The following is a 22,429-nucleotide window of genomic DNA, read 5'->3' as shown; positions in this document are numbered from 1 at the left end:
ACTACCACCCCCCCCCCCCACACCTGTCCTCTACAGAGCACCACTAAACTGCCAAGAAGCACTGTGACTTGGTGGTCAAGAGCTTTCTGCTTGAGTGTCAGCTTTGCCCTATCACTTAGTATGTCTTCTGGGAAAGTAACTTACACTCTCTAGATTGCAATTCCATCGGATCAATATGAGGATGACAATAGTGTCTACTTCATAGTTTGAGTATTAAATCAGTTAATTCATTTAGAACAGTGGCACATAAAGGCTAACTAAATGTTAGCATTCATTATGATTACTGATTTGTATTCATGATTGACAGATTTCTAATCACGGTAATAATAGCTACCGGTTACTTAATCCTTCCTATTTTTCAGGTATCATGGCAAACACTTTACATACGATTTCTCATTTATCCCACACAACAATTATCACACTGTTATACACATTATTATCACAATGATGGCTAAGCTAACTAGGGCCAAGTAACGTTAGGTAACTCATCCAGCAAGAACAATGGGACAATAAAGTCAGGATTCAATACTGGATTTTTCCATGTTTCTTCAAGTGTGGGAGGTGTTACACCTAAAGGTGTACTTTAGGAAGTACACAGGCTCATCTATTTGTTGTTGTTGTGGCTGTATCAATATTCTAATGCACTTGGAAATAACCACAATATTCTATTCATGTTTACATTCTTATCACAAATATTAACCTTGAGCTTACTAACATCAAAATATAAACTCTTATATAGATGGTAGTCAAAAATATTATCACCCAGTAAAAGAAGCCTTCTACCAAAAATGACTATATGAGTCTATTTCCATGAGGTTCTGGAAAAGGCAAAACAAATAAATGGTGAGATATAATTTGACTAGTTGCTATATCTGAGGGCTAAGAGTGGGGGTAAGGATTATGGGAAGGGGTATGAGGGAGTTTGCTGGGGAGATAAAATGTTGGGGTTAATTTTTTCTCAAAAGTTAATGAATAATATAACTAAGATTTGTGCATTTATTGTATATAAATTTTATCTCACCAGAAACAATAAATGGTAAACAACACTGAACTCTAGTAAATGACATGCACCCTTTAGGGATGAAGTATAAAATGCACCAAAAATAAGATGGTTGATATAGATAGAGGATGGATAGATAGGTGAATGGCTATGTGATAAAGAAGTGTGGTAAAGGTCAATTATAAAATCCAGGTGGTAGGTATAGTTCTTTCACTTTTTTGGTATGTTTTCAAATGTTCATAATAAAAAAGCAGCAAAAAGTAAGCTCTTAATGACAGAAATGTGCAGGGTTTTTATTTCCTAGTAAGCAAAGTATGTTAGATATTCAAGAACTTCACTCTGTATTTCTAAATCTGTATGTGTGTGTATGTGTGTGTGTCTGTACAGATTTAGAAATATAGAGTGAAATATGTATCTATGGATATCTATAGATATATAGACATATTGGAGAAAAGAGTTATCTTTAAGTAAAGCACTATAGAAATCTAAAATCTTCTAAGTTCATATTTCCTATAAGTTTATAAAATCAATCACTACCATTTATATAATTCTCATGGCTGTGTTTTTGAAAAGAATAAATGGAATTTTACTTATTAAATCTGCTCTCTTCCAGGCAGTGATATTATGTTTAAAGACAACAGTCTTGTTTATACTGACTTTTAAAATACACTGTATCTTTATCATTCTTCAACGTGGACACATCAATACACCTGATTCTTTTAGGACCAGACCAGTAAGTGTATCTGCTTATATTCAACATATTCCATGCACAAAATCCAAAGTGTTTCCACACAATATCTTTACAAATCACATGCATGTTAAACCATGAAAGGTAAATAATTCTATTTTTATGTATAAAAAATTAAAACATGAAGGAAGATGATTTCCTACAGTACTTATATAGAATAAGGATAAACCCATGATCCTTAGACCACAGAACTACATTTTTGTATTCCTGTGTTGGAATGCTACAATTTTTATTTATCATGGAAAAATCCATTGCATGGTATATTTGGATAGCTACATTCAAAACTTCGTATTCCTTTCTTCTTTCTCTGTGTTCTTAATCCCACTTAAAAAGTTTTAACCCTTATTTTTTCATAACTGCTCATCTTGCATAAAATTTAAAAATACTCTCTATTCTTCAGTGAATTTTCAAAGAAATGAGATTTGATTATATAAAGGATTATTTAAACATGTTTTACATACACTTGTCTCATATCAATGACAATTACTGAATTATTTTGGTAACTGAGTGCAATGTCCTCATGTTGTTTTCTTTAAATAAGTTCCTCAAAATAAATTACTAAACTTCAGGGGTGCCTGGGTGGCTCAGTTGGTTAAGTGTCCCACTTTTGATTTTGGCTCAGGTCATGATCTCATGGTTCATGAGACTGAGCCCTGTGTTGCGCTCTGTGCTGGCAGTGTGGAGCCTGCTTGGGATTCTGTCTCTACCTATCTGTTCCTTCCCCACTTGCTCTCTCTCTCTCTTTTTCTCAAAATAAATAAACATTAAAAAAAAATAAAAAAATAAATTACTAAACTTCATATGGAATTCTGTTTATGCCTATAAAGTTTGTAGATAACCTTCTAAGTAAAAATGATAAAAATTATGGAAATGAAAGTATTAGGTCACTATTTTTTTTAATTTCATGTTTCAACAGTAAGCACTATCTATGTATTGCCCACTATGAAAGATGAGAGGTACACATAATTCTTTCCTGCTCCCCAATTTTGCTATTATACTTTTTTTTTTACATTTTTAAGATTTATAATAGTTTCCTTCTATTCTATGTCTGTAATTCTCAGAATTGGTAATTTTGTTCTATATTTAAGTAGCTTTATCATGGTTTCTCCTTTCCGAGTTTTTATTTTGATTCCTTTTTTAAATGACATTTTATAAAAGAGCTTCTTTTTTCGAGGGGACGTATGTGCTATATTCCCTGAGCTATTACACACAGGAGATCATCTATCTTTGTTTTTAATGCCTGAAGGACAATTGGGGTAATTATGAATATTTTATTTCTGTTCCATATTCCTCTATTTTTCCTCAATCACAGCTTATCATTATGTTGATGCTTTTGTCTCCATTTCAATCATCCTCTCTCTAATTACTTTCCTATTTTTGTTTTTTTATTTCCTTTGGTATGATTTATTCAAGTCTGTGCTCTATGTTTCTAAATGTGTTTTCATTCTTTTATATTTTATATTTTGTTGCTTTCAAAGTAGCCCATCTCTCTGAAAATGGTTTGATTTATTTCCTTCAATTATTTTCCCCTGAGCTCTGCCAGTTTATTTTTCCTCTTTTTGCTGCCTGTTCAGTTTTTCTGTTTTCTTTTGTGTCTATTTTCCACATTTTTGTAATCCCTAGAAAAGTCATGGTGTTTGTGTCTTCTATGGAGAATGTTTTGAGGTTTCTCCATTTTCTGGGATAAATTTCTCTTTGGGCAAACTTTTCTAATCTTCAGTTTGCTTATATTCTTTCCTCCTTCATTTTGTGTGCTGGTGTCTCTCTAGTTATGGCACGCAGGTGATTCTGCCTGGAGCAGCTATTGCTGAATTCTGAGGGGACGGTAGCCAAAGTGAGGTCGGTTTGCCTTCAAGTTTCCGTTTGGGTTGGCCATCTGAGACTCACCCTCACAGAATCCTCTGCATCCTCTATCCTGGTCACGCATCTCCATTTAGCTTTGACATTCAAGAATAGCGCTATAAATTGTCAATAAATGCGTTATTGGAAACATATTTGCATGAGTAATGTTTCTCAATAATTATATTTAGACATTGATAATTACTATTGATTTCATCATTAATGATGGCTGCAAAAATTCAAGGATTCCTGCTTTTCTGTATATGAAATTAAATATTAGATATATTTATTTAAGGGTAACTTTATATTAAACATAATTCTTTCAGATAGGAAAGTCTATTTCATATAAAGGTTCAGTGCGGAACAATAAATACTTGAAGAAAGTACATATATGAGTATGGTTTCAGAAGCTATTTGCCAATGATTATGCATCCAAAAGGAAAATAGGGGCGCTTGGGTGGCTCAGCTGGTTAAGCGTCGGACTCTTGATCTTGGCTCAGGTCATGATCTCACAATTTGTGAGTTTGAGCCCATTGTCAGGTTTTGTGCTTGTGGCGTGGAGCCTGCTTGGGATTCTGTCTCCCTCTCTCTCTGCCCTTCCCCTGCTCACTCTCGATCTCTCTTTCAAAATAAATAAAAAATAAAAACTTAAAAAAAGGAAAATGTTAGTATGATTTCATATTAATATTATAATATAGGCGATCATGTTGTGTATGATTAAATACCACACATAGGATTTAGTGTATAGCTTAGGACACAGGTAATTTGTCAGAATTGCACCCATGATCTAAAATAAAATAGATGTGCAATATAACTTAAGTTGGAGAAATTTCAAATGTAGGGAAAACAATTACATAATTTATAAATCAGGATTTTATTTAAGCTTGTGACTAAAGGCAAATTTTCGTATCTTCTCTTATGGTAGCTTTTCCCTATGACTTTAATATGAGTATAGGCTTAACTCAGTTCTTTGCAATGTACAATGTATAATATGGGAATTATATATTGTAAATGTATAATATGGAATTTCAAACAAAAGTTTGACCATTTCAAAACATTTTCATTTATTTATGAGAACTGAGTTTTATTCATAAAGCATAATGTATCTTTTCATATGACTCTTTGGAATCATTCTCAGAACCTTCTTATTGACTACTGCCTTCTTTACGTATGCTCCTATTTTTAGTGCTTCTTCAAACTGACATAGTTAAAAGAATTATCATGCTGATAGGATTGGCTCTTTATGCCTTAAGTAAAAATTGCAAAAGGGCACATGGCAAAAAACAAAGAACATTTTAAAAACCTATAAACGGTACAAGGACGGACATCAGGACATATGGAACTGAGTGGAATAACTAGCTAGAATGGTCTAATATTTTTGGATAGTAATAAAATGATTAGCAGTAACAAAGTGTATGCGTAGATAACAAGGCACTGTATGAAAGCCACATATTTAGTCAAAATATTTTTAGCATTATAAAGTTAGAAATATGTAAAAGTAGAGGAAGAATAATTTATGATATAATTATTCCCATTCAACTTTCTCATCTTAGAAGAAATCCTTCATTTAATGGAGGGTGAAAAAACTAGCTTTAATTAAATAAGAGTCATGCTGATTCAATTGCTATTTATGTTGTATATCCATATTCAGATAACTTTTTATTGCTGTGCTGTATTTTTCACTGTTCACTTAAGACATAGAAAGCCTAACATTTCAAAGATTTTTGTTCAAATACATTGATATTTTTAGTAATATGCATGGAGTCTATATTGCCAAAAAACCCTGTGATGACATTATTTTATACTGAAGTGAGTTTTTCTTTTTCAAATGTTGTTTGCTTTTTTGGCTTGTTTGGTTTTTCTGTATCCAAAGTATTTCTGAATAGAGGCCAAATCAGCCATGCATCATGGTATAAATTTCAGTCTATATTGAACTGGGTAATTGAATGTGTGTATGTGTATATAATTAATGTATTAAAATCATTTAATATTACATATATTTTTCCTTTTCTCTGATGGCACGGATGTCGGCGTTTTGAGAGAATCTAGTAGACAGTATTAATTTTGTTTACAGAACTCAATCAGTCTGATAGTTAGCTACCCACAAAGACACGGAGAGTCAATATGCTTAGTGGAGAGCTTTGGTGAGCCAGAGTTCCTGTGTTTATGCTGTAGCACCTTCACATATTAGCCGATACGACCTTTGGCCAATTATTAAAACTCTCTCTCAGTGTTTTGATCTATAAAAAAAAAGTTCCTTTAATGGGTTATCGGGAGGATTTAAGTACATTAAACCTGTAAATTACTATCATGGGGACATTCTAAGGTGCTGAATACAGTTTAATTATTATTCGATCCCTTTTGTTCATTTTCCTGGCTCCGTGACCATGCAGTTTGGCTTGCAGAAGTGTCTTACATGGGTAATGCATTTTTCAACACTAAATTTCAATGCTTTTTGGCAGTGTATATATCCTATAATGACAAATCCTCAGCATTCTCTACTTTCCTATATCTACTGCACATACCAAGTGTAAGCAGCCTTTCTATGAGGCATTTGAGTTCAGAGTCTCTGGTAAAAGGATTTATATGTGCTGCTCTTAACTGTCTTCACCTGATTTCCAAGAATTTCTTTATACCCTACCATTCTCAGATCATTCTATCCCATTTTCTCTCAACCTGGTCCAATCAAATTAGAACCCAGAGTACTCCAAGGAATGATATTTTGGAACTGTAAGCTCTAAGAAGCACCATAAACATTATTTGTTTCCTTTCATAATGGATATCCAGTTGTAGGCTAAGATCACCAAAATAGTTTAGTAATACAGTGGTTAGTATCCTCTCAACATTCTGCACTTGACATAAGAATAAGTCCTTGCAAAGGAAAATCATTGGTTTAAGTTCCACACTTTATACTGGAAATATAGTGGTGTCACACTCTGGATAAAGCCTTTTTTTCTTAAGTCTGTCTATTTATTTATTTATTTATTTATTTATTTATTTATTTTGAGAGAGAGAGAGAGAAGAGAGAGGGAGAAAGGCAGAATCCCAAGCAGACTCTGAGCTATCAGCACAGAGCCTGACGTGGGGCTCTATCCCATGAACCATGAGATTATGACCTGAGCCAAAATCAAGAGTTGGATGCTTAAGTGACTAAGCCACCCAGGCACCTGGATAAATCATTCTATCGCACCTTGCATTCTGAAGAATTTTGCTTCTACATTCAAATTAAAGTCCTCATAGTTGTAAACACTTCCCTTTCAGAAGGAAATGACAATGTTTCAAAGGAAAAGTAGTAATTGGTCTGTAGTAAAAGAAAGTTTGAAAAGGTTTGTATTTAAATATTATCTATTGAATTGGAAATTTAAGATAATAAGCAAATTGCTACCTAAGAAATTATGTGAGAAGCAAATCTGGATCAGAAGATAGTTAATATGAATATTAAATATACAACACATACATATCAAGCAAATATTCAAATGATGATGGCTTAAATACTGCCCAGAATAATATCCAGGAATTAAATGTGCTACTGCAGCTGCTTCTGATTCCTCATTTTACAGGATGGTTATTCAGATTAACCTACTAGCTGAAAATTAGAAAATAATGGATAAAAAAATGAAGCTTTTCATCTGAAAAATCAATGAACAGCCACAAATATAATGGAGAACCTTAAGGACAAATTTTGGGGGCCATACTGAACCTAAAGTAATAAGCAGAAATTCATAGGGATTCCATTTCTTCCTTGAGGGTTGTATTTAATTATTATTAATATTTTTTTACAGTACTGCACCCTTGGGCTTCAAGTCAGCAGCCTGAAAGGATGAGAGGTGACAAAGGTCTGCTCCATGGGCTAGGAAAGGTGAGATGTCTTATTGCGACACCTTCTTCACCTCAAGCTGGGACCTCAGAGGCCACAGATTCAGAGCAGTGACACACCAGAACTAACCCCCACCTCTCACTTCAAGTCACAGAACATTTTAGAGAAGCCTCTATCTGTGCTGAGCACAGCAGGAGAAAAATAAAAGGGAAAAAGTATCTTAAAAGTTGTGTGTATGGGCACCTGGGTGGCTCAGTCGGTTAAGCTTCTGACTCTTGATTTTGGCTGAGGTCATGATCTCACAGTTTGTGGTATTGAGCACCAAGTTGGGCTTTGCAGTGACAGCACGAAACCTTTGGGATTCATTTGGGATTCTCTCTCTCTCTCTCTCAAAATAAATAAATAAACCTTAAAAAAAATGTTGTGTTTAATGGATGGGTCTTTGTGTACATTTACAGACTGGACATCATAGTCTGGGTAGAGCAGGGAACCTTAGGCTATGAATTACATTTGAGATGGTTTCCAATTACTAGTGCCCTCAGGTGCCAGCCAGAGACAAATAACCACAGAGACCTTTTAGAAGAAAGAATACCATCATAGGAATCTGAAAACACCCATGATTTTTTTTTTCAAGAATCTTGCCTACCACACACTCATACAACTAGGCACACAAGAAAACAAGGTGATTGATTTAAGACCTGCACAAATAACAGACAGCAGAAGAGGGATAGAGACCTCAGATAACAGAATGTTTATAAAAAGTTTAGATTATGCTTCTTGTGTTAAAATGTATATGGTCTTGAAAGTATATTCAGATAATAGTAAACAGCTGTAGACAATAGGAGACTCAAAAAAGAATTAAATCGAACTTTTAGACATTTAAAAAAATCTAATACTAAACATTAAAAAAAATTAATGGTATCTTAGAAATAGCTTAGGTGTAGTGTTTTAGTCCACTGAGGCCACTATCACAAAAAATACCATAAGCTGGATGGCTTATAAGCCACAAACATTTATTTTTTACAACTCCGGAGGTGGGGAAGTCCAAGATCATGGCACTGGCACATTGGGTGTCTGGTGAGAACCACTTCCTGGTTCACAGGTGGCCCCTTTTCATTGTGTTCTTCACATGATAGAGGGGATGAATAAATTCTCTGAGGTGTCTGTGATAAGAGAACTAATAGCAGCCATGAGGACCCTGCCTCCTACCCCTGGTAATAATGGTAACATTGACCATTACTGTGGGGGTTAAGATGTCAATATATGAATTAGCAGGGACACAAACATTCAGACCAAGCATTCAGCAAAAGGGAACATTAGTAAACTGTCTTATCAAACAGAGGACAATATTTAGAATGTAGCACAGAGAGACAAAGGGAAAATACAAAAAGGAAGGTGAGGGACATGCCAATTATAACATATGTTTGTGGAGTTCAAGAGAAAGAAAAAAGAATAAAATAAAAATAGTATTTAAATAGATAAAGGCTGACAGGTTTTCAGAATCTATAAAAGACAGTAATCCATGAAATCATGAGGTTCAGTAAATTGTCAGTGAGATAAATACAAAGAAAGCCACATATTGACATATCCGAGTGAAACTGCAGAAAACCAAAGACAACAAAATCTTAAAAGCAGTGAGGAGAAAAAAACAATGGAATAAAGATGATGGAGAATCATCATTTTTCAGTGTAATGCAATAACTTCATACCCAGCAAAAATAACTTTCAAATATGAGGGGAAAAACAAAAAACTGAGAGAGTTTTTCTACCAGTAGAACATCTCTCAATGCATTAAGCAATTTCTGTTAGAAAGAAGAAAGGGATTTCAGATTAAAAAAAAATTAAGATGCAAGAAGAAACAATAATAATAAAATAGCAGGTAAGTATGTGGGTAAAAGTAAAAGACCATGAACTATATAAAGAAAAAATGATAATGTCCAGTGAGTTTACATAATAGCATCAAAATTAAAGTGCTGGACAGCAATAACATGTAAGTTAGGAGGGGTCTCAATAGAGTTCATGTGATCTCCTTTTTTATATAAGGAAGACAAATGAAGCTATTGATAAATTTTACATTTTGGTAAATGAAGTATGACTATACTCTGATTTCTAGAGGAATCACAATATTAGAAGTTTCAAAGTGGCAAGCGGAATGAAATGAAGTAATAAAATATATTATTTCATTTCAAAAGGTGGTCAAAAAGGGAGCAAATATATACATATATATGGGTAGAAACATATGGGCCATATGGGACAAATATAAAACACAAATAAAATGGTAGATTTAAACCTGAAAATTTCTGAAATTGTATTAAAAAGACTGAAGGGACTAAGTTCTCCAGCTAAAGGACAAAAATCGTTAAGCTGAAGAATATCCACATTTAACTATATGCAATTTACAAGACACATGAGGAAGTCTGAAAAAAACAGAAATGCTGATACTGAAAGAATAGAAAAACATATGTAACAAATATGAGCAAAAGATTCTGATGAGCTATCTTAATATCAGAAAATAGGCTCTAAAGCAAAAACCATTTCTAGGGATGGAAAATCAGCTCATATTGATAAAATATCTGGTTCACCAAGAATATACAATAATATATATTTGTATACACATTGTAACATAGGTGAAACCAAAAAGAAAAGCTAAGAGCTCATTACCTTAAAAGTCAGGATAATGGTTATAAGGTGGGGTACGAGTGATTAAAAAGAGAAACTCAAGAGGCTTTTGGAATGCTAGTTTTTAATCTGAGCAGTAATCACACCAGTGTTAACATATAACTGTGAGAAAAAACAGTACATATACAGGTTTATATAATTTCTCCATATATGGAAATTCCTGATTTATTAAATGAAAAAGCAGACTGCGGGGCGCCTGGCTGGCTCAGTCAGAAGAGCATATGACTCTTGATCTCAGGATCATGAGTTTGAGCCCTACGCTGGGTATACAGATTACTTAAACGAATAAAGAAGAAGAGGAAGAAGAAAAGCAGACTGCATGACAATATATAGAGAGATGTTTTGTTTTATAAATCTACATATTTATCTACCTACAGACACAGAGATATAGTCAAAGGTATAGTTGAAATTTTTATCAGTTATCTCTGGATGGTGGTTGTACACTTTCTTTCTCTTTTCCTATAATATGCATTGTTTTTGCAATAAGGAAAAATGAATAAAAAAAAATTACCACTCAGGAATATTAAGTAACATTTCTAGAGAGAAGAGAGGTTGGTAGAAGGATGTGTATCAACCTTGAAAATGGAAAAAGAATAGCTTTGTGGAAAATGAGACATAGATGCTCAATGAGAAGGAAATACTTGGAAAGCAGCAATACTGAAAAGGACTTTAGGATGAGTATGGACAGCAAATTAGATAGAAGCTTGCAGTGTAATGTGCCAGGAATGAGCGCCAATGCTATTTTCAGTTGCAAAAGCACAAGCACCATGGCACAAAACAAGGACAGGAAGCCTCTTTTTATATATATTTGGAAAATCTGACTATAAGGCAACAATTCTATATCAAGCTACTTTTAGCTTAGACTAGGTACAAGGAAGAAAATAGCCACCATGACCTAAAAATGATCACAGTGATATGGAACTCTCGAATGAAATAATTTCTCATTCTTGCTTCATAGAGGGCAAAGCCTCTATTAATGCCAGCCCCAAGTTTTACCAAGGTAAAAACACGTATGTTTGAAAATTCTTCTTTAGGGTCTTTCTTAAAAGAGACATATCAAAATAGCCATGAAAGATATAAAAATAAATCTGCATGGGAAACTCGTATGCCTCAAGACTTCAACTTGTTGGAGAAAGCAAAGTACAAGAATTATAAAAGTAGGAGAAATGAATCGTGACACAAGACTGGCATTTAAATGGAGATACAATGCACACTCACTGTCCAAAGGAAATTGTGAGGTTAAGATGTCCAAAATGGCCAAATATGGCAGATATCTAGCTATCTAATGATAACCAAGTTTAGATGGGCAATGCAGACTGCTCCTAGATCCACTGATGGTCAGGAATTGGTTGGTAGAGAGTAAAATCCAGTACCCTTGAAGAAGACGATTTGTTGGCAAGAATTAGCCAGCAAATTAAGGGAAGCAGATGGACTTCAGGGTAGGACTTCAGATCCACTAAGATATTGGATGGCTGTATGATATCTAGCAAGAGATGGAGAAGCTCGGAAGGACATAGCAATCCCTTAGACAGTATAAATACAAAAACCTTAATTGAGAGACTTACTTACAAACCTATGGTCAGAGCCAAAAACCAGGGATGTTGAGGTATCTAGAGACGAGCACGAGCAGGAAGTTGTTATTACTTTTAAGCCTAAAGGAATAAAGGGAGGAAATAGTACTACCGGGGACTAGTAACAGTTGTAGATATGGAGTGGCTGCCTGTCGGAGGATAAAGTTGTCAGAGAAATACTGTCAAAGCAGAGAAGGAAGAAGGAAAGAAAGACCTTGACCTCTTTCTCTTTCTGCCCTACTATCTCCTGGTGATGCCTCTTACTGGCCAAACTCAACACAAAGCAAGGTTCCAAGGGAGCCTTGGTGGAGCAATCTACAAAAATTAGCCTTCTAGAACAAAGATCAAAGAAGAGAAGGATAGAGAAGAAAATGTGTTGGTGATGATAGGGAGGGAAAACAGAAAGTAACCAGCACAAGTGCTATGTGAGGAACCCAGGGTGGTGGCCAGTTATATACAGGGGGCCAATATGGCAGAGCTGGCCTTCACTGAGTCAGTTCAAAAATAATTTTAAATTACTTCCTATATTGTGGTAGGCCCATTACTAGTCACTGAAGATAAAAACAGTAAGTTGATCCTTTCTCTTAAAAAAATTTTTTTTAATGTTTATTTATTTTTGAGAGAGATAGACACAGAGCAAAAGTGGGGGAGGGGCAGAGAGGGAGAGGGAGACACAGACTCCAAAGCAGGCCCCAGGCTCTGAGCTGTCAGCACACAGACCGACATGGGGCTCGAATCCACGAGCCACGAGATCACGACCCGAGCTGAAGTCGGACGCTTACACGACTGAGCCACCCAGGCGCCCCAGATCCTTTCTCTCTTTTTTAAAGTTCATTTATTTACTTTAAGACAGACAGACAGAGAGAGAGAGAGAGAGAGAGAGAGAAAGAGAACATGTGTGCATGCACACGTGGTAGGGGCAGAGACAGAGAGAGAGGGAGAGAGAAAAGAGAATCCCAAGCAGGCTCTGCACCATTAGCACAGAGCCCGATGAGGGGCGCAAACTTGTGAACCATGAGACCATGACTTGAGCCAAAATCAAGAGCCAGACATTTAACTGAGCCACCCAGGCATCCTGAAGTTGAAACTTTTCTAATGAAGGCTTTGCAGTCTAGTATAGAATTGAAGACAGGCATGTAAACAAGGGCACAGAGAAGGCAAAAAAGAAAACCAGTCATTCTTGGGTTTGGAAGTCAGTAAAAAATGCCATAGAGCAACAAACATTAAAGGCTTGAAATTCAGAACAAGGGAGATATAGAAAGAAATTTCTGGAGAAAGGAACATCATGAGACAGGAAATGGCCTTGTGTGTTTGGATATACAGCAGTTTCATTTTGGTCAGAGAAAACAATGTGAAGAGATTGGAATTGGAAGTTCATAGAGACGAAGCCCATGGACTTCCTTTGACAGACATCTCTCCCTTGGCCAGACTGCTCTAGAAACACAGCAGTGCTAAGCTATGCAAGTAGATGGTATGTTGGTAATGGCGTTTGAGTAGGATGAAAGAATAAAGGAATTCTCACATAATGTGCTACTGATTTAGGGTTTTCATCTTTCAGGATAAGATTAGGAAGAATTATCTGAATGGGCAAAGGGATAAACAGACTGGAATAAATAACACAACCAAAAAGAAAAATACCATAGAAAGTTCCCAGTGGAAACAGAAGGGATGAACTTCAAATACGTGGAAAACATAAAAAGATGGGGACTGTCTGAGGATTAAACTTATTTGATCAATAAATAATCTAAGAAGAAAGAATGTCTTCTAGTCCCAACAGAAACACTATTGACTTAGTGCATTTATTAACATAGTCAGTGATATGGAGTCATTGTATAGATAAAGCTTATCAACCAAAGGAGATAGCCAGCATAGAATGATAACATCTAACAATGAATCTGTATTGTGTACATAAAACTTTTCAGGCAAGAAAGACACCAAATCTGGAAGGACAGAGTGGGCAATTTGGCAGCATTCAAATTCATCATATATCATTTTTTCACTTATGCTCATCACAAAGCCTTTTGAGTAATAATTGGTCTTTTTCATATATCTTAAGAAAGCCTTGTTATGTGGTATACTAGACCATTTTTTGCAAAGGTTACCAGAACAGAGCTGTTGGCCATTATCTCTTTCCAACTTAGTAAATGGGATCCTTTCTTTGAGAGTCTAGTTTGCCACTGTGCCTTTACGATACAATTTTTTGACCTGTAAGACAGACAGTCTAACCTAACCCTAGGATACAGTGAAGTTACAAATAATTCTACCCTTTGGAGTCTCTTTGCAGTCTTGCTCAGTTTCCTCTGGCAACCATGAAACCTCATTGCCTCCATCCCTTTGGATTTTCTGTATCTTAAAAATAGGTTAACTTGTCTACAGGAGCGAATGTTAAAGTCTTAAGTAGAAATCACACTTCTAGAAATATTTCAATAAAATAACTACAGCAAGCATGTAGATATAACAGTTGATCAAAGCACAGCCACCCAGGCTGTAAAATAAATTTAGTTCATCTCAAGTTCAGTTTCTGCCTGCCATTACGTTATGAAGGAGGAGAACGGTAGAGAACTGGCAGTTTTCAAACATTTGTTGGTTTGTTTTTTGATCCACAGGAATTTCTCCACAAACTAAATCTTTATGGTAACTTGCCATGTAAAAAATACCAGAGCGAAATTCATGGGCAGAAGCAGAGAGGAATAGCCAGAAATTCTGCTGGCTCAATTCTTTCCAAGGCCCATAGTCCTAATGCCTCCCAAGGAGTCCTCGGGGCTCAGTTTGAGAACAGACAACAGAGTCAAGGAATCTGGGAGAAAAAAAAATTAAGTAATACAGGTTTTGATCTTGGCTTCAAAACATACTTGAGAATCGCTCTGGTGACTTTTATTTCCTTATTTAGTAGAAACAGGTGCCCACGTATCTCTGGGAAAATAAGGAAGTCATCTTTATGATAAAATGGCCATGGGAATATTTTTAGGTTGCATGAAGCACCCAAACAAATAATAAAACATTTAGACTAAACTCTTATATTTGGAGATCCAAAATCCCTTCATTACATAACCATTTTCAATGGCTTTGTTTAAAGATCATTATTCCCAGAATTTTAAAAGAACACATGGAATTTCATACATAGATATCCATTTCTAAAACAATTAAGCTTTATCTTTGCTGTGAGCTAGGAATTAAAGTCATTCATTCAAGAAATAATTATTGAGCACTTATTATTTCTGAAACATTGTGCCAACACAGTCAAGTACATGAAGTTGCCCTGACCCTTGACCAACACAGTGGAAAGGAAGGGAAAGGGGACAGAGTTATAGAGTAAATCCATTAATTTATTGTTGAGTGTTATAATGAGTCCTTATTATAGTCATCACAGTCACTCCTAAAAATCTACAAATTAGGTGCCTTTAGTAGTCTTTCTTTATGTGTGTATAGGTGATCTCCACTGGTTTTTATTCAGTGAAATGAGCCATGTAATGTGATGTAATGTGTTTCTCCCATCTCCTTCCCCCCCCCCCCCCGCTAAAAAGTAGCTTAACCTGTGAAAATTAGTTATGGGAAACCCCACTAAAATGGAGCCAGAAGGTTTCCGCGAGGAGAGCTCTCAAACCTTGCTATTCTTAGTCAATTGCAGACCCAAGAGGAAGAAGTAGACTTGACTATGCACATGGACACAACTTTACTATCCCAGCTAAAGAAAGAAATGCTTTCCTTATCTGCCCCTCTGTCATAGCTAAGCCAATGAAAAGTCACCATGCTTTCAACTCCTAGTTTACTCCAATGGACTGTAGTTTATAACAGCCTTCCCAACTTACAATTTTCTCCTTCAGGAGCATACCTTTCCTTTGTTTCCAGGATTTGTCTATGGTTTTGCCATAGGTTGTTTGTCCAGGATTACAATTCTCTTTTATTCCTGAATAAGCCCATCCATTGCTGGTAACATAAATAGTAGTTTTTCTTTTTTAAGGCTGAAAAACCTATTCTTGTACCCACTTCTTTCTGACAAAATTGTCTCCTTTTTTTTGGTGTATATCATTGACTATTATGGTTATACTCCATGCTTTTTATTATGTATTCTCAAATACCATTAGCCAATTTTCTTAACTAATATTTTACTGATTTATATTATTAAATACAATATTTAATTTAGGATGGAGGCACCTAGGTGGCTCAGTTGGTTAAGTGTCTCACTCTTGATTTCTGCTCAGGTCATGATCTCATGGTTGGTAGGATAGAACCCCACGTTGGGCTCTGTCCTGATAGCATGGAGCCTGCTTGGGATTCTCTCTCTCCCTCTCCCCCACTCACTCTCTCTATCTGTCTAACTCAAAATAAAGAAATAAACTTTAAAAAAATATTTAATTTAGGATGTAAACAATTACTGGAAATATCACTGGCCAGGACATAGTCTTATTTGATTTAGGCCAAGTCAGGAAGCACTAGAAAAAAATGGCAGCATCTTCTTCATATTAAATTCAAACTCAGCATTATAATTTCTCTAAAGGTACACAGTAGGATCTAGAAGATGAAGCTCAAATAAGTTTTGCCTTGGTCTGGGTGAAGGCATTGCTCTGTCATTACAAAAGAAATCAGCCACTATGACACATATATCGGATGCATACATAAACCATAGTGTTCCAGGAAGGCAGGTGGGAATCAATGCATAGGGATTCTTCAATTCTTAGAAGCTTAAGGGTCGCCCCTAGCATCCTCAAATCAATACAGGAATTATCTCATCTTTCTCTGCTAATTGTCTTCTTTTGTTAGATGCCTGGGTATGAAAATACTGGCTTGGGAAAGAATTGAATCTAGAAGGTAAGTGTCCAGTTTTTAAATGATTTTTTTTTCCTGGATAGGGCTTTGTTTTTCCTCAGAAAAGTAATGGCATAAGCCTTAATGCATTTCCACCATTCAAGTTTCGAGTTAAATTGCAGCATTTACCCTGAAACAGCACTGCAGAAAATCCCAATCTGGTTGGTAACCGCAGCTTTCGGGCACTAGGGATATTTTTTTCTTGGAATGTTTTGACATGACAGTTAAGTCAACTTCAGTTAATGAGGATCGTTCAGATTGCTTGTGTTAGAGATGTATTTGAGGAAGGCTTTGGAAGTCCATGCTGGAGAAGCAATAGTACCTGACATAGTAATAGTTCTACCATGTGCTGAATAAATTTATCTTTCACAATTCCCTAGCTGCTTAATTACTCAAGACTGATTGCTACCTGATTCAAGAGGTAAAAAGCAAGAGCAGAGTGGATTAAGCAGCATGAGGTATATTTACAAATCTTTCCATTTTAAATGTCTAAACTAGCATCAGCTACCCTTGAGATAAACAGTATCACCAAAATGAGTCCATATGCTTCTCACCCTGAGTAAAATTGTGTTATATAATAGTACTCTTCCTCATTCCAAACCTCCAACTATCACTGGAGGAAGCTTGTTTGCAGTAAAAAGTGCAATATGGAGGTGGATTCCAAAGAAAATGTAGAATCTTAAGGAGTCAGGATATAATTACTACTAATGTTGGACAGTGCTATACAATAAAAAGTACATGCTACCTGAAATGCTTGGCATAAAATTCAACTTCTTACTTGTTATGCCAAAAATCTGTTCCCTTCCCGCCTCCTTTAAAAGGTCTACAAAAACCAGCTAGTGAGACGATGTTTTAACTTATTAGAAACTTACGTCTCAGAAGATCCATCTCAAAGCTACAAAAGAACAGACATCAATATAAGAAAATCAGAACTAAAGAAAAACAGAAGAAAAATAGGGACATTAAGATACCCAAACTAAAAACAGCCAAGAGTTCAGACTTTTCTTCCTCTATGAACGTTAACGGCCACAAGAGTCATCGATAAGTCAATGTTTGCAAAATGCCGACTATGGGCACTTTGGAGTAGACATTAGAAAAGATACCAAGTAGACCCAGTCTAGCCCCCAGTGAACCCCAAACCCAGAAAATAACATGCCATATAGCCTAAGTGTCAAATAAAAGATTCACTGATTAAAGAATAAAGGTGGAAGGGATGTTAAAGACAAATCAGTCCAACTTCCTCACGGTATGAAAGAGAAAACAGGGGAGGCCCATAAGAGGTGGGACTAAACTGGACTCCCAAATCTTCTGATCCCAAGCCATAAACAAGGCCATCGGCCAACCCTTTCCCAAAGGAAGTAACAGTTTCTTACCAAAAGCAGGGTGGCTGCAATTAATATGGCTGGGAAAGAGCTCCAACTGAACATTCTTGATGTCATAATAATAGGCCCTGTCTCTCCCAGCAATGAGTTACTTTGGGGAAGCTTTCGATGGCTTAATGATCCCGTGTAAAACAGGTCCTGTGGCAAAAGCAACTTACTGAGAAATATTTCCAAAACCATAACATAATCATTAAAAAACTTTAGCCAACTCTCAAGTCTTAGAGGGCCCATTACGTGCTAAACACTGTGCTATTTCTGGTCTAGGGAAACAGCAGTGCCCAGGAAGTAACACCTTAAATGCCTGGCAAAACCCTCCCCTTCCGAAGTACTGATCCTGGCTCCAGCAGAACTAACCAAGAGAAGCAGCTACATATGTTTCTGATGAGTTCTCCCAGTGGCCTCCCCATCAATAAATCCTCACTTATCACCATGATCTGTTTAAGATACTAGCCCAACAAAGTTTCTAGAGTGTTTTTCTAAAAATTTTGACCGGGGCCCACATTATGAAAAACATCTTCCACTGGGATCTGTTACACACATATGTATTATACTGAAACTAAAGTATTGATACAATGATACTTTACTATGTGCAATACCTTCTGCTATTTCCTATTTCTTTCTATTTTCTTTCCTTCTCCTTAAGTGAAACATAAATGTGGATCATGATATGTTAAACTGACCTAGTGACTCGAATACAGCATAACTCATTTGAGAAACACTGAGAGACCATTCATTCATTAATTCCACATTAATTTTTAAGGCCTATTCCAGGCCAAGTACTGTTTGAAGTACTAGAAAACAATGGGAATGGAACAATGAAAATTTACGTTCTTTCGGGGCTTATATTCCATTGCTGGGAGATAGAAAATGAACAAGTCCAAAGGCAAATTGTATTGTATAGTAGATAATGATGAGCTCTAAGGAGAAAACTGAAGCAGAGAGGAAGACCAGAAGGTGAGGGTGCTTGTGGTTTGGGATAGAGTGGCCAGGGGAGTCCCCACTAAGAAGGTGATATTTGCATTAAAAGCTGCAGGATGTAAGGAAACAAGTCTGCAGGTATCTGAGGAAGAGCTTTCCAGGTATAGAGAGAGAGAGAGACGTGCTGAACCTGGGGCCAGAGGGACAACAGATGTCAGTCTTGTTGGGACTTTGGAAATCACTGAATGTTTGTATCCATTGAATTTGGTTTAGATGGGAAGCTAGTATAGGATTTTGAGCAGTTGAGTGATATGACCTGACTTACAATGTAACAGAACGACTTTGCCCAGTGGGACCATTGGTACGGCCATCGAGCCATACCCTTCCCCTCACAGAGCAATCACAGAGGCCCACGATTCCCAGGTCTGGGAACTGTCATTCCTATACAGTTCTGTATAACCCCCTATCTGACCATCTTCTCATCTTTCCCACCTTCCCCCTCCCCTCTGGAACTCAGTCCTGTCATCACTAAGATTCCTTACCTCCAGAATCTCTTCCCCAAATATAACCTTTAGCTTCTTGCTCTAACGAAAGCTGCCATCCCCCGAGGACACTGCTTTCCTGACTGTCTCCATTGGAGGCCTCTTTGTTCTCCTATTCCTCTTGTGTTATCGGACCTGAAAGTTTTATAGGTGCTGTCCTCTACCACATGGGAAGTCAAAGATGTTGTTCATCTTCCTTAAAAACACTTACTCTTTTGAAGGTAGGCCACGTAGTATGCAAATTATTCCTTTTTAAAAAAAAAATTATTATTCATTTACAAACTTCAGGATCAGTCTCTCTCATTTGCTAAAGATTTAACATAGGACTCAATGTGTCAGTGGCCATCACAACTCTTGTCATAATTTTTCATGACTTCAGATTCCACAGAGAAAATCCCTTCTATACTCAGGTCCTTTGAACTCATAATGTCTTCAATCCTACATTTGTCTCCCAGCTCAAAATGATCAAATCATGGTCATTTTCATTAGTAATAATCTCTTCTCAAGAACTTGATACCATGCATCTCTAGAATCCATCTCTTTCTTTTCCAGCTCACTCCCATTATGATTGTGTGGCAGATCTCTGTTTCCAAAGATGGCCAGAACGGTCGCTCCCATTCCACCTGTTCTTCTGCAATGTGACTCCGCCTCTCTCTCAACTCTCTGCCACTCTCTGAAGTGGTACAGTCCCACTGCTGTCCTCTTGAACCTGAGCTAGCTTTTCTGAATGGCATGCAGTCAACAGGATATGGCTGATGTGATGCTATGCAACTTCTGTGACCAGGTCAGCCCTGCAGTTTTGCCTTGCTCTCTTGCAATACGTTTTTCTTGGAGCCCGAGTCACCAGATTAGAAACCTGACTACCTTGAGAACACCATGCTGGAGAGGACACATTTAGAGGCCATCTTCAAAATTCTAGGCTGAGGGGCTCCTTCAGAAATCCCAAACTTGGTACCAGCCATGTGAGCAAAGAAAGCATCTTAGAAGTGGTTGTTTTAGCCCCAGCCGTCCCAGCCCTTGGACATTCAAGTGACCCTGAGCCGAGGCTCTAGACATTGTAGAGATGGGAGAAATTGACCTCACTGTACCCTTTCTAAATTACTGACCCACAAAACCCATGAACATAATAAAATGGTTGTTTTGTACTACGAAGTCTTGTGGTATTTGTTATACAGCAATCAATAACCAGAATAGACTCCAACCTCAAACAATTTTCTGACCTCACAAAAAATCCTAATATTTTTACCCTATCACTTTTTTGCTATGATGATAATGGGAAATAAATCCTCATTGCTCTTATTGTTTGACTTAATTTATATGAGAGAGACAGTTAATAATTCATTAAATAATCCATTTACTCTCCTACATTTTCCATACTTCCTTTAGCTAACTTATGGCCATGTGTCTAGTTCTGGCCAATAGAATATGATGAGAAATAACTATCAATTCACGCGCAAGGTAGTTATAAGTTGGTGTGGTTTCCCTAACTATTCTCTTTTCTGTGTACATAGCTGGGACCACAAACTCTGAGAAGACAAGATGTTGCATGACAGAGGCAACATCTCGACCCCTGAATTTCTGCTGGAGAAAGAGTTCCCAAACAAAGCTTCCTGATCCACACTAAACTGTAGTATGAGCAAGAAATCAATCTTTGTTGTGTTAATCCAACTAGATTTAAGGCATTATTTGTTATTGCAACATGGTTAGTTGACCCTAACTAGTAAAATTTTCATGATCTGTCATTATAGTCATTCTTCTGCATACACTATAAACCTTCTTTTCTTTTCCCTCTGTAAGGTTTTTTCCAATTAAATTCATGTCATTGCTTACTCAACCCCTCCCCCAAGCAGCTATATATGGCTGGAGGTGGGGCACTGACTCAGCAACAATGCCAATTGATTTCTTTTCTAAATCCGTAAACGCGAACTTCAAGTGGTTCCTTGTGCTTCTTAGCTGTTCACCTAGCTTTTTTTTCTTTAATTTATTCTCCAATTTCCAAAGCCACTCTTTCAAAATCTCTTCACTTTCCTCAAATCAACACCTCCTCTCCCAAATTTATTCTCAGCTGATAACTTGCTTCATATTTTACTGACAAAGTTGAAGCCACAGAAGAGAATTTCCACACACTCCCACCCCCACATGTACCAATCTATCTGGATCTGTCCGTATATTTTGCTTTCTCTTTTCTTAACCGGAGATGAGCTGTCTGTGCTCTTATATAAAGCCCATGACTCTAGTTGCGTTCTGAATCCAGGCCCATCTCTCCTACTCAATGATATTGCTTCTGCAATTTCTTCCTATCTTTGCTTTACTATGAAGCTTTCTGTACTGCGCATCCCAATTAGCGTACAATCATTGTTTCTCTGTGATGTAACACTCCTTAGAAAAATTATCATTACTCACTGTCTTCGCTTCTTATGCTCCAAGCTCTACTCAACCTCTTTGTTACTCGCAGCACGCCTCCAAAGCAATTCTTGTCAAAGTCACCACTGACCTTCAAGTTGCTAAGTCAAATGACCAAGTCTCAGTTCTCATTGGACACAACTTCTTAGCAGCTTTTGAAACAGCTGATGTCTAGCTTTTTCAGGAAACACCTTCTTTACTTGGCTGCTGGGACACTATTTTTTGATTCTCCTGCCATCTCACTGCCTGATCCTTCTTAATGTCATTTTTCTAAATCATCTTCATTTTCCCAATCTCTAAGCATTGGAAAGCTTCAGGGCTCAGATCTTAGACTTCTATTTTCTATCTATATTTATCTTTCCAGTTGATCTTGTCAGATCTCATGGCTTTTATTATCAGCTATGCCATGATAAATCCAAAATTTATATTTCCAGCTCCAACTTACTGATTTTACTTCTGAACCTGATCTACATACTGTCTTAGCCCACATTTTTCCCACTTGGATGCTCCATAGGTATATCTAACTTACCAGATAGAAGAGTAAATTCCTCAAGTTTTCCTCTACCACTGATTCCTTCCATAATCTCCCTATGACAATAAATAGTAAATGCTTTCTATTAATTATTCAGTCCTCAAAGATTGGGGTCATCCTTGACTCTTCTTTTTCTTACATACCACATCCAATCCTGCAGCAAATCTTGTCAATTCTATTTTCAAATATACAT

General features: G+C 36.7%; 1 protein-coding gene and 1 long non-coding RNA gene across 4 annotated transcripts in view; one reads left to right on the top strand and one right to left on the bottom strand.

Annotated features, from left to right (window-relative positions):
- The window catches only part of PTCHD4 (patched domain containing 4), a 187,851-nt gene that overhangs the window by 98,362 nt on the left and 67,060 nt on the right, over nucleotides 1-22,429 (bottom strand). The window lies entirely within an intron of this gene.
- Nucleotides 16,305-21,189, top strand: LOC113598838 (uncharacterized). The gene is made up of 3 exons (XR_008298571.1): nucleotides 16,305-16,462; nucleotides 16,840-16,917; nucleotides 20,813-21,189. It is a non-coding gene; the product is annotated as an uncharacterized LOC113598838 (long non-coding RNA).

Source organism: Acinonyx jubatus, chromosome B2, assembly GCF_027475565.1.
Source record: "Acinonyx jubatus isolate Ajub_Pintada_27869175 chromosome B2, VMU_Ajub_asm_v1.0, whole genome shotgun sequence".
NCBI classification, from domain to species: Eukaryota; Metazoa; Chordata; class Mammalia; order Carnivora; family Felidae; genus Acinonyx; species Acinonyx jubatus.
The sequence above is the reverse complement of the archived record's forward strand: the minus strand, read 5'-3'. Positions and strand labels throughout refer to the sequence as shown.